Source organism: Poecilia reticulata, linkage group LG22 (genome assembly GCF_000633615.1).
Source record: "Poecilia reticulata strain Guanapo linkage group LG22, Guppy_female_1.0+MT, whole genome shotgun sequence".
NCBI classification, from domain to species: Eukaryota; Metazoa; Chordata; class Actinopteri; order Cyprinodontiformes; family Poeciliidae; genus Poecilia; species Poecilia reticulata.
Window position 1 is genome coordinate 13,276,637 of NC_024352.1, and position 16,645 is coordinate 13,293,281.

The 16,645-nt window shown below is 38.4% G+C and overlaps 1 long non-coding RNA gene across 1 annotated transcript in view; it reads left to right on the top strand.

The window, feature by feature from the left end:
- The window catches only part of LOC103458613 (uncharacterized), an 18,530-nt gene extending 1,891 nt beyond the window's left edge, over positions 1-16,639 (top strand). Inside the window, exons 2-3 of the long non-coding RNA XR_532595.1 lie at positions 12,679-12,854; positions 16,155-16,639. This is a non-coding gene — a long non-coding RNA (uncharacterized LOC103458613). The remainder of the gene's footprint in view (positions 1-12,678; positions 12,855-16,154) is intronic.
- Positions 16,640-16,645: the final 6 nt, after the last annotated feature.

Genomic DNA, 16,645 nt, shown 5'->3' on the forward strand with positions numbered 1-16,645 from the left:
TATATTTTATATTTTTTTTTTAACATATTTTACAATAATACAACTGACAAGATCTGCTAATTTGCAGTAATTAACCTTCACTTTGTCAAATCAACACTGCTCGATATCTATGTGTGGCTCTTTCCAGGTTTCTTAAATGACTTATGTACGGGGGTCGCATGGTGTTATGAGGCCTATACCCCGTAGAGAGAGCATTGCCGCACCTTCGTGGGCTGCATTGCGCGCTGAAGCCCGCGGACTGGAACACCCAAGTAGATCTGTCTCCACGGAGACGGCGGGACACCGGTCCAACAAGCTGTAATTCTGTCTCAGCCTTTTGCAGGGGAGGGACCGTCCACACTAGCCCGACTTAACTCCTCTTTCACCAGAAATACTCCTAATCCTATATCTTAGCAGGGCAAACTGTCGTCCCTCAGTATATTAAAGGGACCACAAAGTCAGAACTCCAAGCCACCCATGGTTTCACAGCAGGGCGGCCTATCCCGGTGAGACGCTCGGTGCCCGTCACTCCATCCACCGTGTGCGTTTTTCCCTCCTTTTTTTTTTTTGCTCTTCACTTTCATCACTTTCAAAAATCACTTTGATTTATATTTTTTTAATAACAGTGTAAGGTCTGTTAGAATACGCTTTACAACAGGCCTAAATTTGATAAATGTAATTCACCACACTGGGGGTTCAAATATTTTTTTGATTAAAAATATTCAATAAGCAGTTTTTCATAATTACTGTTAGTCTTTTTTTTTTTCTTTTTTTTTTTTTTTACCAGGGGTTATCTATGCATTTCAAAATGGACGTTCTTCACAGTTAAGGTTCACCAATCTCAACTATTAAGGTGTAATAAAATAAAATAATAATAATAAAAAAAACACTACGTGATTGAAGTTGATATCGTAAAGGCACTAAACTTTAAACAACTACAAACAATATAGGTTCTATTACATATCAGTCCAAAATACATCATTTATAAACCTAAATGTCCATGCACTTGTATTACAGACGTTTACTAAATAACACAAAAAAATTAAAATGTAATATATTGCAAACAAAATTACTTTCCAATTCACTGATTGTTTTTGTTGTCTTATTGTCTTATTGAAGAATCTAGCTTGAGAATATAGTTTTATCATTAATTTTAGATGTACTAATCATAGCATATTTTCCTGGCAACTTATTATTTTTGTAAAAATGGAAAATAAAAACACTAAGTGAATAAGTTGACATGTCTGTTTTGGTCTTTTCACATAAAACAATACATTTTGGGGGTGAACAGCTTTCTGACAGTAAACATTTTACCTTAAGAGAGTTGATGAGTCATTTCATTACAGCTGGATCACATTTGTTTGACAAAACATTAAATTATATGGCCAAAATGTACATTTGCAGATTTTTTTTCTCATCAATATCTTGCATCTTGGAAGTTATTCCTGAAAGGCTTTCTAATAAAAAAAAATAAAAATAATAATAATTCCTTTATTTTCAGTCATCATTGTTTCATTTTTTTAATGTTTTTTGTCACCACATTTTTAATGAAAGTTTGCTTCCCCCCCTCCCACCTTCAAATTATTAATTTTTTAGTTGTAAATATCCATTTTTGTTTTCTTGACTGCCACAATGGAACGATTTAGTGCATGTCGAAACATGGAGATGATACGTTTTCATGACCTGAAATGGTGAGAAATGCAGAAAAAAGAGAGGGATGGACCGATGGACAGGGTGAGAAAGCGGATGCTATCTGTGATGTGTCTGCACTCAGTTCTTGACACGACTCTGTGACATTCCAGCGCAGGACTCCTTCAAGTCCTGAGAGAGAAAACAGAGCAGGGAGACAGAAAGAGCCATCAACAATGCCCATTGAGTACTGTGAGGCAACAGCTGGTGGGATATGCAGTGACCTAAAGGCAATCCATTCAGGCCTGGACGGGGTGCCTCTCTATACCCTGCTGCTTTTATGCTTCTGGAAGTGGATGGATGGTCAGTGTTTATTCTCATCATGCAAACTGAAAAGCAACAGTCTCAAAGAAACCAGTGAATATCAATCGTTGTTAACCAGATTTCAACTTCTGAATCGGAGAGTTCCACAGACGGAGATAAAACCGAGACGCCGTCGAAGCTTTTGTTTCAAACGAGCTCTGAGTTGAGGCCCAGAAGGGAGGGTTAGAAGAGCTTCTCAAGACATAAAGCATCCAGAAAAAAAAAAAAGAAGAAAAAAAAAAAACCCCAACAAAATCCTCAATGCAAGATAATAAAAGTGTGATCATCCAGGCAGAAAAATACTATATTGGATGGAGATTAATATAAAGTCAGGCATCAGCTGGAAGCATTTGTGTTCACTCGTGCTTCTAGCCCCTCTTTGACAATTCCACAGGCATTTCCCTTTGGGCCTTGCGCCTGTCTTTGAGATCAAACCTTGCTGGCAGAGCCACCATAAAATGATATGTCAGTCAGGAGAGGTAAAAGGATGCCTGCTAGACTGTGATTGATCTGCCGTGGTTTCTTTATTCCCCTCGAGACTCGATACATCCAGGTTTCAGATTCCACTCTCAGAAGCAGCTGATGAATAGTACCACGTATATATGACTTTTTATGAGCCATTTCCACCCTAAGTGGCACATTTAGCAGCACATGGTCATAACATGCAAGCCAAGTTGCTGCAATATTCCCTCACTTCCCCCTCCTGAGCTCCTGTTTCAGGAAGTGAAAGCAAAGCTTTGCCAACCAATCACATCGAAGGACATCCAACTCATTAAAAGTTAATGAAACCTATAAACGTAGTGCGCCAGCGATTCATTTAAACCCCCAATCCAATCTCCTCTCTCTGCAAAGGCAAACAAGCCTGTGTGCCCCCGGTGCTGTCCTCGGAATAACAAACTACGGAATATTTTGTCCTGCATATGTTCACTCATGCAGACATGTGCACATTGATAGGATATCTTACAATGGGACTTGTCCAATTTAGAAAACAGCAAGGGTGGTGTGCTGCTGGGGGTGGGGGGTAACTTCGTTAATCTGCTTTGGAGTTGAATTTAATGCATTTGCCTTACATTGCACTGCTTGTCAGAAACTACGGCAACGGATGTGCCATTTCGACATTCATGAGAATCACTGACATTCAAATAATGTGCCTATTTTAATATCATACACGAGTGAAAGCCAGATCTGGGTGAAAAAAAAAGAAAAAAAGCTGTTTATACATCCTCCCATTCATGCAAGGGTCTTGATCCGTACCGCGAGACAAGGCCGAGCCTCTCCGTTCACACCAAACATCATCTATCCATTTCATTCACCTTCACCAGACGTCAAGTGCTGCTCCTAACACGATGAAAAGCTGTCAACAGCAATAAAGTCCCACTTTACTGGTGTCAGAATTAAAAAAAAAAAAAAAAAACATCACTCCTAATTGTCTTTCATAGCCCTATTTCACACAGCTTTGTATAGCGCCTCCCTTGGGGGATTCAAATTAAATTCACTCCATGTATGTAGCCACTGTCAGCTCACTAATGAATTCCCATACCCTGACTCGAATCAAATTAATCCCCAATTTAATTCCATATAAATGGCTGTGTTATTTATAAAGGGGAGACGGATGCTCAGATGAAGGATTGAGGAAAGCTGGGAGGTGTCTATAAGGCTGCTGAGCAGATTATGGTGAAGGATGAATCCTGTATGTTTTCCCTGACAGCAGAGTAGTCCCCTGATACACACTATTTAACCCTCGCCTGCTTGACGCTGACAGCAACATCTCACCATTTGTCACCCAATATCCTTTCAGATTAAGGAGTCAACCGGCAGATTTATTGGTCAGAGCTGTGGCACTCTTATCTTTAAGTGGCACATAGAAAGATAAAACACAAAGGCGGACATGTTGCACATCACACAGTTAAATTAGCTGTGGGCATAAACACACGATTACACTTTGGTTTCATGTGCAAAAGGAAATCGTGCATGGTTCATTGCATAAAGAGGAGGTGAACATTTTGCAGAACAGCTCAGCGACCGCACATGCAGCATGACAAATTATTTCAGTAACTACATTTAAAAGGTGAAGCTCATGTACGACGTGGATTTATCACGCAGAGGGATGCATTTTGTTCTGATTTAGAGCTGTTGAAAACCCCGCTTTCTGCTCAGAAAAAATTAAAACACTACATAAGGCCAATGAAAAATGTTGACAGTAACCTCAGCCTACGGGAAGTATGTGCTTGAATTACTGCATCAAAGCAGTGTGGCATGGAGGCAATCAGCCTGTGGCTCTGCTGAGGTGTTAAGGAAGCACAGATTGCCCTAATAGCAGTTTTCAGTTCTGCTGGATTGTTTGGTTTGGTGTCTCACCTTCTTATTGACAATACATTATGGCTTCTCTTTGAATCTTAAGTCGGGCAAGTTTCCTGGCCAATCAGGATCAGTGATCCCATCATTAAAGCAATTATTTGTACTTTTGGCAGTGTGGATTGGTGCCAAGTTCTAGTGGAGAATGAAACGAGCACTTCTGGTAGACAGCTGAACTGACTTTCAACTTTATAGAACACAGTGGACCAACACCAGTAGGTGACGTTACTCATCAAATTAATTGATGTTTATAGAAACTTCACACTGAACCTTAAGTATTAGGAATTTTATGCCTTTCCACGTTTCCTTCCACACTTTGGGAGCTTTGATTTCCAAACGAAAGACAAAATGCATTTTTATCTCAAAAGGGAAATTTGGACCATAAAAAGTCTAAATATCTGAGAAAGGGAATTGCAAGTTTTCCTTGGCTACAGGATTAAAATATATGTGTGATTAATCTTTTTTTTGTTGGTATCCAGCAATAAACACTGTAAATATTTTAACATTTTATTCTAATTTATTGAGTTACATTTTAGTATCGCATGACTGTGTGATACTAGCATTGCCACTTTGATTTATCAAATTCAGGATTGTAAAGGAGCTTTTTCAAGCAAATGGCATAACACAATGCAGCCCTGTAACATACTGCTAAATGAATTTTGGATGCAAATATAATGGCCAACTACATTACACAACCCCTTTGAAACAGAGATGTTGGCTCAAAGTTCAGTTACTGATGTGTGGCTTCAAAGGCTGTAACTGCTGGACTGCCATTCCGTGTCCAACACTAAAAAACATTTATTTAATCACTAAAACAGCAAAAGATAAAATTGCCTTGAATGAGTTGTTTATTTACGATAAGTACAACAAATTTAAGTGTTCAAGATGCCAGAAGTTTTAATTTTAACTGTATCAAAAGGATAATTCTGCCAATTAAGCACAAACATATCCAAGCATTAACTGCTGTGAAATTAAATCCAAAGTTAGTCTTTAAGCTCTTCCTCCCTTGAGTGCCTTAATACTAAGTCTGGCTATATTTGTTGATCAGCAAGAATTGTAAATTCACCAAAGCTTAGAGTGACATAACATTCATTGCGTTGTTGTTTCCTACAAATAGTGCAGGACATTAAAACCCAGTGAACAAGTTTTACAGTAACAGGCTGTTGTCTGACACTAATTTGGTTCCTAATTTTCAATAAGCTGGAAGTACATTAAGTGTTTCCACTTTTTATTGTCACTTTAATCAGCGACAACAATAAAGAGATTAATCATGTTGTGACAGTGCCTCAACGGTCTCTCCCCGAGGCCAAGGCCTCTCGTTTGTGGAACCGTTAGTGACTAGATTTGAAGTTGTTTTACAGGTGGAAGTTTTGCTTAATTACTTGATCACACTCACCAAATGCAATTGTGCATAATGTGTTGCCGGGAGGCCCAAAGAAATTGTTCCAGATACAAATTTTTGTTTTCATTTTTACTTTGTTTTACTTACAAATATGTCGTTCACATTAAGAGTTTCTTTATTTTTTAAGAGTGCTCTGAGCAAGACAGGCAGGATTAATGATTAAGACTGGACAAATTAGAACAATCAAAGAACACATGCACGCACAATCTTAATCTAAGTAAATAAGAAGTTCTTTGTAAATGCTCAAGAGAGTCAGTACTCCTAATATTGCCAGTCATCGTGTGTCCCACTTTTAAAATGTATTTCGAAGCACAAAATTCTACCTAAAATAGTACCTAGAACTTATAGGCTTTGAGAGAATGCACATAACTATGACTCTTAACTCCTTCACTCTTTAGAGACATAAATGTAGCCAATGTTTTGGGCTATCTCCTTTGCTGTTGATCAGAGTTTCATACTGAGACATTTGATTGTGATTATCAGCTGTGTTTTAGATAGATTTTTTTGTACATTTTTGACAGATCTTTGATTCGACAGATGTGATTCGGGTAATACTGGAAAGACAGTTTTATGTCGTGGTGTTTCTCCAGGCTCATTTCTGGGATCTACTCTTTTCTTACTCTTCATACTTCAACTAGGACAGATTCTATAATTAATGTCTGTCATCTCTAAGCTGATAATATTCAGCTGAGATGCTCTTTTGGGGTTTATGGACTACCTAAAGGAACGAATCGGGTTAACAAAGAAATGTTAGATCTACTACAGATTAAGTACCTTAATTTAATATAATTGTAACTGGTACAAACAAAAGAGCGCACATCATTCCACTATGGACTTTCCCGTATTGGATGAAAGTTAATTTTAGAGGTTTAGTCCTAAACTTCAGGCCTTAAATAGAAAAGCTTCCTAATATATTCTGTACCTACTACAACCTGTTTCTCTCCTTTTGTTCCCTTTGATCTTCAGGCCAGAGTTTGCCGATGGTCCGACTCACTCATTCAACTCTCGATGGATCTTTCGAGTTAGCACCAAGACTTTGGAATGCAACTCCTGTAAATTTTTGCTGCACAAATACAATTGAGTCTCTTGAAAGGCAGCTAATTGCTCATATACAGTATAGACATGGCTCCAGTCAACTCCTGAAATTGAATGTTTCCTGCTCTGCAATATATATATTTTTTTATTTTGTTTGATATGTGGTGTTCATACTTTTCTTTTAGGTAAGTGTTTTTGGGCAGATTTTCTATTTTTCTGTTGTTTTATTCTTTGAAGCACTTTTATCAGTACAAATTGCTAGAATGAAACTTTCCTTACTCACACGCTTTATTACTTTTAGATTCGATGGGAAAACAGGAATTCATTCTGAAATAGAAATGTCAGTTTTTGTTTGAGATGAAGCTGAAGCATGACTGACAAAATAACCACAAAGTAACCCCCACACATTTGTACTTCACGTTCCATCTGTGAACTGTGAATAGTGGTAATGGGTGGCAGGTTAAGTGACTAAGATTTGATTGGACAGTTTCAAAAGCCAACTCCTGCTGAACGAGGGCCAGCTTGGATGCGAATGTTGAGATATACATAACCATATCATCAGTGTAAAAGTGGACATTTCCAGTGATGACGTTACTGACAAAGTTATTTATATGCAGGATGGAAAATACTGATCCTTAGACAGACCAGTGTGATATATTGTGTTTTGTTATAATGTAACCATTAGCATGGGAGGAATATAAGGACGACAGACGGTTGTGAAGTCCATTTGGCCATATAGGGAATATTTAAGAGCCCTTAAAGCTTCGTCCACCAAATGTCTGAACATCTATGGTTTATTGAGGCATCTGTAAGCCGACACACTTTATTGCCAGACTTGGCTCGTGCACTTACCATCCTGGAATAGAAGAAAACACACCCACACAAAAAGTTTGATGTTTGCCTTTGCTCTACCAAATCCTTAACAGCCGCGCTGTAGCCAGTCGCCATTCACGCCTTTGTGCTGTCAACAACATCTAAACGCATCATTTGTATTGCAGCAAACCATCCCGGTATGTATCCAATACCAAATGTTTGGCGACTCCTAAACAAAAAAACAAAACAAAAAAAAGGAAAAAAAAAAGGAGAAGGAGGAGGGCTAATGCATAATTTGGTAGAAAACATTTTACAAAACATTTGGTAATAAGAAAGAAAAAAAAAAAAAAACGTCGGCGTTGGCCCTGAGGCTTAAAGCAATTAATTCAGGATCCTGACATAAACTCTCCAATCCTTTGACAGCTTGGAGCCGAAATAAAAATGCTAGTTCTCCTGGGAACGGCAGGAGATAGCTGGCTCTTTTCTGGACTGTTTGCTCACTGGCCCTGAGAGCAATCTTCCCCAGTCAGAATGAAATGCAAGGACACAAACAATGTACCGACGAGAGAATAGGAGATGGGGAATGAACAGTTTGGACTATTTGCTCAGCAGAAGGGCAGCCACAATGGCCGGCCCATGGCTTTCCCATGCATCAAGCCTCTTAGTTGTAGGCCTCCCTTTGTTGCCTGGTTTCTTCTTCCCTGGCCAGATAAGAGCCCAGCTGCCCTATACTTTTAATTCCCATTGTACACCATACTGTATGGTCATTTATCTGTCTACTTTTTGCCTGTAGTGGTGGGTGTTGTCTAATTGAACAGGTTATCGCATGTGTATCTCTGTTGCCTGCATGTGTGCTCGTTTAAGGTTGAATCGCTCCCCACTTTGCTATAAAAGGCAGGGTTTAGGCCGGGCCTGTGGGGGGATAAGGCCTGACCTCTCTTTTCGTCTTCGAGAGAGAAGCACAAGTCAATAACAGAGCGCGATAAAGATGCAGAATTTAACTTCAACCTAAAGCCAAATGTATAATTTTTTTAAAGCAAATCCTGAGATCTTTGCCTCCTTTACAAAAGCACTTCTTTCCCCAAATGCTTTTTGGATTAAGTAAATATACTGTCTGGCGTGCTTACAAGTTCTTTATCTTTTTGGTTATAATAATTATAAAAAACATAAAATATTAATTCTGAGAAAAAGGAGAAATCCAAGTGATTAAAAAAAAAAAAAATAAATATATATATATATACACATTTAATAAATAATTATACATTTAAAAATCCGTTAGGGCTTTAACATTTTAAACAACATTTAATACTTTTATAAAGAACAATATTGCTGAGCAAATAAAAAAATGTTTAAAAGGCAGAGATCTCAGGAGTATCTGTGTCAAAGACAACTTTTTTAATACAATAAGGTAAAGGGGAGCCATCATCTTTATAATGACAATTAAATTGCCACACAAGCCTATGGCACTGATTATGCTGCAACAACAACAAACTAAAGAGGGGACAAAAGGTGTTATTAAGACAAAATTATTTCTAAAAATCTATTTTTAGAAATCTTAATTTCTGAAATTTATTTATTGTTTCAGGCTTTAAAGGATTACGAAGCATTTTGAATTTTTAAAGAGATTCATGTTTTTGAACAAGTTATTGACTTACGGAGGCATAAAACAAATACTTTGGTGTGGTATTATTAAAGGCGCTCTGAGGTTTTTCATCCACACAAAATAGGCTAACGATGATTCATACATAACAATTACAATAAGAAATTTTAAAAATTGGAGATGTTTAACAAAAAAATTCTCATGAAATGTTCAATGTTTACAAAAATCTGAATTTCCTACTTTTTTTTTCTACTTCCACTTCTTTGAATCTTGATTTAATAGGAAAACCACGTTCTTTTAAAACAGAAAATGAAACTATCATAGTCAAACAAAGAACCAAACAAAGACTTCAAGTTAAAAGAGGAAACCCTCAGAGGGAAAAATAAGACAACCATAGGAGCAGTTTGGTTGTTTTGCATTTACATTGAACTCTTGTCCGCTGAATGTGTATTCCCACTCAATCCGTGTGATATCGTCTATGTGGCAGGAAGTAGAAGCAGGCCGATTCTGATGCCAGGGCTGTGGAGAAAAAAAAAAAAAAAGAAAAGAAAAATAGGAAAGGCTCTCTAACAAACAAACAAACAAACAAAAAATAGAGGAGCAGTGAAATGCATAGGAGGATCAATACACATAAGACGGAAGAGCGTATTCATGCATGTGAGCAGACACTTGCCAAAATACAAACACACGGCGAGACCCATCCCCCTCTGTAAAGGTTGTGGTGTCAGGACCCCTTGGGTGGTCAGACTCAGGATGATTTCGACACAATATGATGTTGTGAAGCAGCCCTTAAAAAAAAAGAAGAAAAAAAAAAGAAAAAGATGTTCAGTGCCTGTTTTTACTGTCACATTTGTATAAAGCTCAAATGTTGTGTAAGCTTCCCTTTTTTCCACTGGGGTTAAAATGTATTTAAACAGTGTGATGATCTGTGGTTACAAAAAGCCTTTTCTACTCACAGACGCAGCATGAAAACTGTTCTTTTTTTCGCCAGCATGAAAATACGACTCATAATGACTCCACAATGGTTTATTCTAATGGCTAAGCTCTTAATCTATCAGATCAGATTTCAAAGTGCCAGAAGCTGTGCCAAGGCAGGTCCCAGGAAGGAAAACCCTTTTGTTGGTTGGGGGGGGGGGGGGGGTGTTGAAATTTCAAATGTGGGACCAGACTTCATTATTACAAAAAACAAGAAAATAAAAAAGGTATGACACGGTGTGAAATCACCCTTAAAAACCAGCATCATTAGGAAACAGCAAGTGCTTGTTTTTGCATCCGCCTTTGGTGCACCGACAGTGCTTTGCCAGCATGTCAGACCTCAGGTACGGCAAGATAAATAGCCGTCTTATGTGTGCTTGTGAGAGCTAGGCTCCTTGTGGGGTGGTGCTCCCAGCTTCACGCTCCAGCAGCGCTGAAATAAAGCTCTGTTCGAGGCATTTCAACACCGCTTAAGGTTGTCCTTTGCCGTGTAATTTATGAGCTGAGAGGACTCCGTTTCTAAAGTTAACCGCGACCTACAATCTTCCAGCATTCATGGGTGGAGAAAAGAGCTGTGTGAGTCATAGGAAACTTACAACACTGCTCCACTTACCTGAAACAGTCTGAGGGGTGCCCACGGTTCTCTCCCTGGTGTTTGGTTCAGTTGCTAAGCGTGGAGGTGATGTGACCCAAACTAATTGGATGTCCAGGTACTTTAACAGGTTAGCTGTCACCTGTAAGGTCAGTGTAGAGGTGCCAGGCTGAGGTGAGGAACACTGGCTTCTCACCACAAGCTTCTCAGTGGGTGGTCAGATGGAAGGAAGCACAGAGAGGCAGAAAGACAGACAGACGGGCGATTTGCAAGGATCCTCTTGGTTGCAAGTACATTATAAAAAAAGAAAATGAATCTTAAAATGGAGACATGTTCATATATCATTTTTTTTAATGTTAAAATTAAGTTCAGACAAATTGTGAATGTGAAGCATGGTGCTTTTAATTTCTGTTTTAAACAAAACTATAATTATGGTAGCATAGTTTTCTCCTTTCAAACCCAAGTTTTATATTTATATATATATATATATATATATATAGAGTCATTTTAGATCTGTCAACATTTAAATTTATATCACATGTCTCATGTTTGCCCTTCACTAACTTACTCACTATATTTTATTGCTGTGGTGCCACATAAAGGGAAATTGGACTGCACATTATCAGCTGATTTACATGTTGTTGCATCATAAAACTAAATGCCTGTGTAAGTATGCTTTGTTTGCATAATATTATTAATAAGAGCAGGAAAGAGGCATAAAATAAAATTTACTGGCGTTTTGAAATTGCTACATGTATGTTTTTGCTGTTTAATTCAAACAATTTGGAAAATATGTGTTGAAATATTATTGCTTGTTTAAAAATGTATGAAAACAATTGTGTATGCATTTGATATATTCAATAAAAATTTATTAAATTATTAAACAAAATGCACTGTAATTTCACATCATAATTTAAATATGCATTTACTTCACAGTGTTTCATTACATAAACACTTTGAGCACTGTTCTAAAAGTTTAACCAGTGTGAGGGTCATTGCTTTGGTCCGGTCCAGGGTCACCATAACCAGTGGTTATGGTGACCCAGTTTGGATTTTTTTTTTCTTTTTTTTTTTTCTATACTTTATTTTTGGAGTCAGCCAAAATTCAAAGAATTTACTTGTGCTTTCTAAAGAAGTGTGCAAGCTAAATGAGAACTGAACACTATTTAGTTACATTCATATAATTTAATTAAAATCCCTTTTAAATGTTTTGAAGCATTTGGAGTCATATATGTTTCAGTGAAAGTTTATAAATTAGCAGTAACTTAAAATAAAGGTTTCCTTTAATTTCTTATATTATGTGCATATCAAATTTTGTTTAGATTTTTCATTTTTTTTATTTTTGCAAAAAAAAAAGAAAATGTATTCAGCACACATCTCAACTAGACACAACTACACCTTCATATACCTTTTAAGCAGCCTATCAATGTCAACACCCGGTAAACACCTTTGACATACAGGCTTGAATGCGACAAGCGAGTTAACTAAACATTCCTGGGTGTTCTCCATAAAAGGTCTACCCCTCTTCCACAGGGCTGCACTGACCCATCTCACAGTCCAAACCCCACTTCAGAAAGATGCGCTAAAAACTATTTTTCCTCCACGTTTTTCTTTGTGTATTTTAATTGCACAAATGAATACTAAGACCCGTTAAAGTATCAAAACATTTTCAGGTGGAATAGTTAGCCCCGTATGATGCAGATTTCTTTGTAAATGTGATTTAAAACGGGAAGAGAGGAAAAAAAAAAAAAGCTCTGTGAGGATTTGTGAATTTGGGAGTATAATTCCGGCCCCGAGCTTATCTGCACACCCAGACTATTTGAGTGTTTTGAGATGCGGGCTCCCCGAGGACGGATCGAAGGCTTCCTAGTAGAACTGCACATCAAATAAATAGGAGGATGGGATTTATATGGAGGCTGTGTCTCTGTCAAACAGGGCTCTGCTGACTGAAGTGATCCCCACGGCCCGAGCGGAGGAGAGGAGGGAGAGGAAGCCTCAGAGGGAAGAGGGATAGCTCTGGAGGAGCCTCGCTGACGCACTCACGCTCACACAAACTCAAACACAATGTCCCCCTCAGTCCTGGGCTGTGACCGGCCCGTGGCATTGCCCAGGTATGTCAACTATGTTTGCCAAGCCATCCATCAGCAATTCTCCTTCCCTCTTGAAACAGGAACTTTTGTTTGAGACACGCACTTGTTCAGTCCGTCATTTGACTCAATTCAACCATTTAATTTTCTTAAAAATGAAACGGAGGATGTTATTTACTACTTTTTTTTAAATTTCTCATTATTTCCCTCCTATTTCAGGTTCCACAGCACAAATGTGCATGTCAAAGCAAGTTAGTACAGTTTAGGGACATCAGTGGCTCTTATCGCTGGTGACCAGGGTTAGCAAATAAAAAACACTGTAGAGAAGTTGAGCTGCATGGAAGCAGGGAAAGATTTATAGCTGCATGACACTCTCGCAAGACAAAGACGTCCTTTTTTTTATTTTCTGGTTAAGTGCTTGGACCAAGTTGAAACAGAAAAGAAAAGAAATTGCTGGATGACTGAAAGGTGTTATTTGTTATTTGTCATTTGTACGATACCTAAATGAAAAACAAATACCAGAAACCAACATATCATTACATTTAAGCGAATTTCCCCCGGTGACTTAAGCACGAGCATTCACCATTGTTGGGCAGGCTGAACCGACTGCAATCCTCTCAAAAAGAGGCAACGTGTGGGCTGGTATGTTTGCTAAAGCACCTAAAGTTTGCTAGCTGGAGCCTTTCTTCATTCCCTGAAACGCAACCTTCATTTATCTTTTGCCTTCCACTCAGTGCCAGAGAGAGAGCAGATATCACTAAAAGTGCCATGTTAATGATTGACTCCCGGCGCACTGAGCATCCGAGATCGAGTGGCCTGCACTTGTGCTGCATTTTCAGCCGTAAATGTTTGTGGTCCCACTATCCTCTTCAGGTTTCCATACAGTATTATTAGCACTGAAGGGGAGGTTAGGGTGGGGCCGAAACAAAGTTTCAATAAAGAACCATTGGCATGCTGAGGTAAATGGCAGATAAGAGTTTGCCGCCGACCCTTTCAGAGCTTTTTATATGAATGTGGCTGAGCAAACCTAATCTCCCCCTTCCAGATAAATCTGTCCCTGCTTTGTGAAAGCAAGTTTGTGCATTTGTATTACTCCCCTGCTCCAAAGTCGACTTTGACCAACTTGAAATGAGTCCCAGATTTCTCATTGACGGTTCAAGATGAAGAGCAAACTGAGATTAGGGGATGTTAATTAATTGCAGGCACTGTCCAAAAACGCCTCTCCCTTTTTTATTTGCCATCATGCCAATCAGTTTTTAATTTTCACTTCTGTTAATGACGAAAAAAACAAAACAAAAAAAAAAACAAAAAAAAACTGAAAGGATTATTTTCTGTTAAAATGCTAAAAGTCATACATATCTAACTACATAACACTGTCAATCCTGATCTGCCATCCTGGAAGGTAGAGGTAATTGCTAGTAGGTCAGAGACCATTACCAGTACAGACGTCTTCTGTCTTGGGGGATGAAGCAGTGTAAAAATGAATTGCAAATATTTTAGCATTTAATAAAATGTTAATCTATAGATTTTTAATGTGATCGAATCAAATTAATTCAAGTGGTTGAAATTAATTATCCTAATTAATTGAGTTTTTATCAAATGCCAATTTAAGCCAAGAAAATAAGTCAAGCCTTTTGGTTCGAATACATTTTGGTTGATGTTTTTTTTATTTATTTATTTTTTATTACTTTCAATGTCATCTTAAGTAGTCTTGTACATATTTTGGCTCTGAACCTTATCTGCTCTACTCACTTGCTGGACTGTCGCAGCTAACTTTAATTCTGGAGACATTTCTTGCAGCAAGATATTTTGCACTCAGTTGAAAATGCATAATCAAAGTGGTGCAATGATTGGAAAACACTTTGTTGCGTGATTTTCACACAGCACACGGTCTTATTTAAGGTCCAACTGGGTTAAATAACAACAAAAAAGTTTCACCCAATCAACCACTCAGCACAGTTTCCATTCCAGTTCACTGAACACTCTGATGCCTGATGTCTGTGCATCTTCTTTCTGGTTGACAAACTTTAGTTACCGTACTACCATCCACAGAGCTGGAGAGTATCCATCATTATTAATACTGACAGATAAACAGTCATCAGCTTCATTACAAATGATTGTCTAAAACATAATAATAATCAAAGCTTTGTAGCGATTGCTCAGTCCACTGAAATGTTTTTAAAATGAAAGTTGCTCAAAGATGGCAAAAGTCTGAATTGGCTTTGGCCCCTTTTAAACTAGTCAGTAGATGTAGTAGGACTAAATGATCTGAATTTATAGTAAGTTGCTAAATTACTAGTTCTTGTCAGGTAAGACATGAAATGCTTCTAGTTTTTCAACCGAAACATGTTAAAAACTAGCTAAAGCGGCAGGATGTAACTATATTTTTATGATATTTGTATTTGTTACGACTGTCACTATGTTGTGGCAGTATGGCATGAGACCTCTTCTCAGTGTTACTATTGTCATCTGCAGATGTGCATCTCCTCAGAAACAACCAATCAGAGCCAGTAGGAGGGTGTTAACGCTGTCAAACATGCTCATATACATGCTGATCAAATTACTAATGGCAGAAAAAATAAATGGGACTACTGTTTATCCGCAATCATTGGTGGCCATGTTAACTTGTCATGGCAGGCTCTGCTGTCGAGAAGAAGCTGTAGAGAGAAAGCGGGAGGGTGTGGGCAACATATAGACAGGCATAATTAACAGCACTGGGACCCTCCACCTTACTCTGATTGGTTGTTTCTGTGCAAATTTCCACTCATACTATTGAGAACACTGGAAGAAGGCAGAAAAAGGTGAATGTTTTTGAGCAATGATCTGTATACTTTACTGCCACAACAGAGTAACAGTTTGGACAAATATATACAAAACATTTTTTTCAAATAAAAGTTACATACAGCAGCTTTAATTGTCCATTTAAAACTATCTGCTTTGCAAACTTGTTCTTGACAGATGTAAAATGTGACTCAAATTTCAGAACATGAAACAGCTACACTGCAGTTGTCACATGAAGATACTTCAAAAGGAGCTTTATCGTCTGTCAGCTCGAATATGTCACCATGACCTCACAATGTTTAAATAGATCCTGATTATCTCCCTTTAGTTATTGCTGCGTCATGGTTATTTTGTTTTTTTTAAACCTTGTGTACAAAACGTAGGTTTCAAAACCGAGTGACAAGGCTAGTCTCTGCGATAAAACTGTTGGGTCTCAGGATAATGATGAATCAAGGGGATCAATAAGGATGAGCTTTGTTAATTTAAAACATTGTAATGTACGGTAATGTCACACTATGTCACTGTTCTTTCCATCCTCTGCAGAAATTTATGGATGTTCCTGTGAGGACACACGTCCAGGCAGCCCCACTTTCACCTCCCTGCATCATTTGAGCTGAAAGCTCCTTCCTGTCGATGCACTTGGCTATATCTGCGTCTGACCTGTCTGCCATATGTAATATCAAAGCCTCTGTCAGCACGGAGCTGAATGGGAACAAAAGAGATGCCTCTATTAATGATTAACTGTTCTAAAAGCCCCGGCTTTTGTATTCCCATGGTGCCCAGGCTATCTGGCCACCATGTGACATGCTCACAGCATTTTTTGAGCAGATTGGGGGAAAGCTAGTGAGCAAACACAGGTGCTTTGGAGCAGCGGTGCCGACGCTGTCAGGGACAACCACAAACAAGAGCAGCTATGCCTGGCTAAATGAATCCCCACCCCTCCCAGCACCATCACCACCTCCTCAACCCCCAGCTCTGTCACCAGCTAACTTGTTTGCTAGCTCCCTATAGCTTTCTCCTTCTGCCTGGTCGCC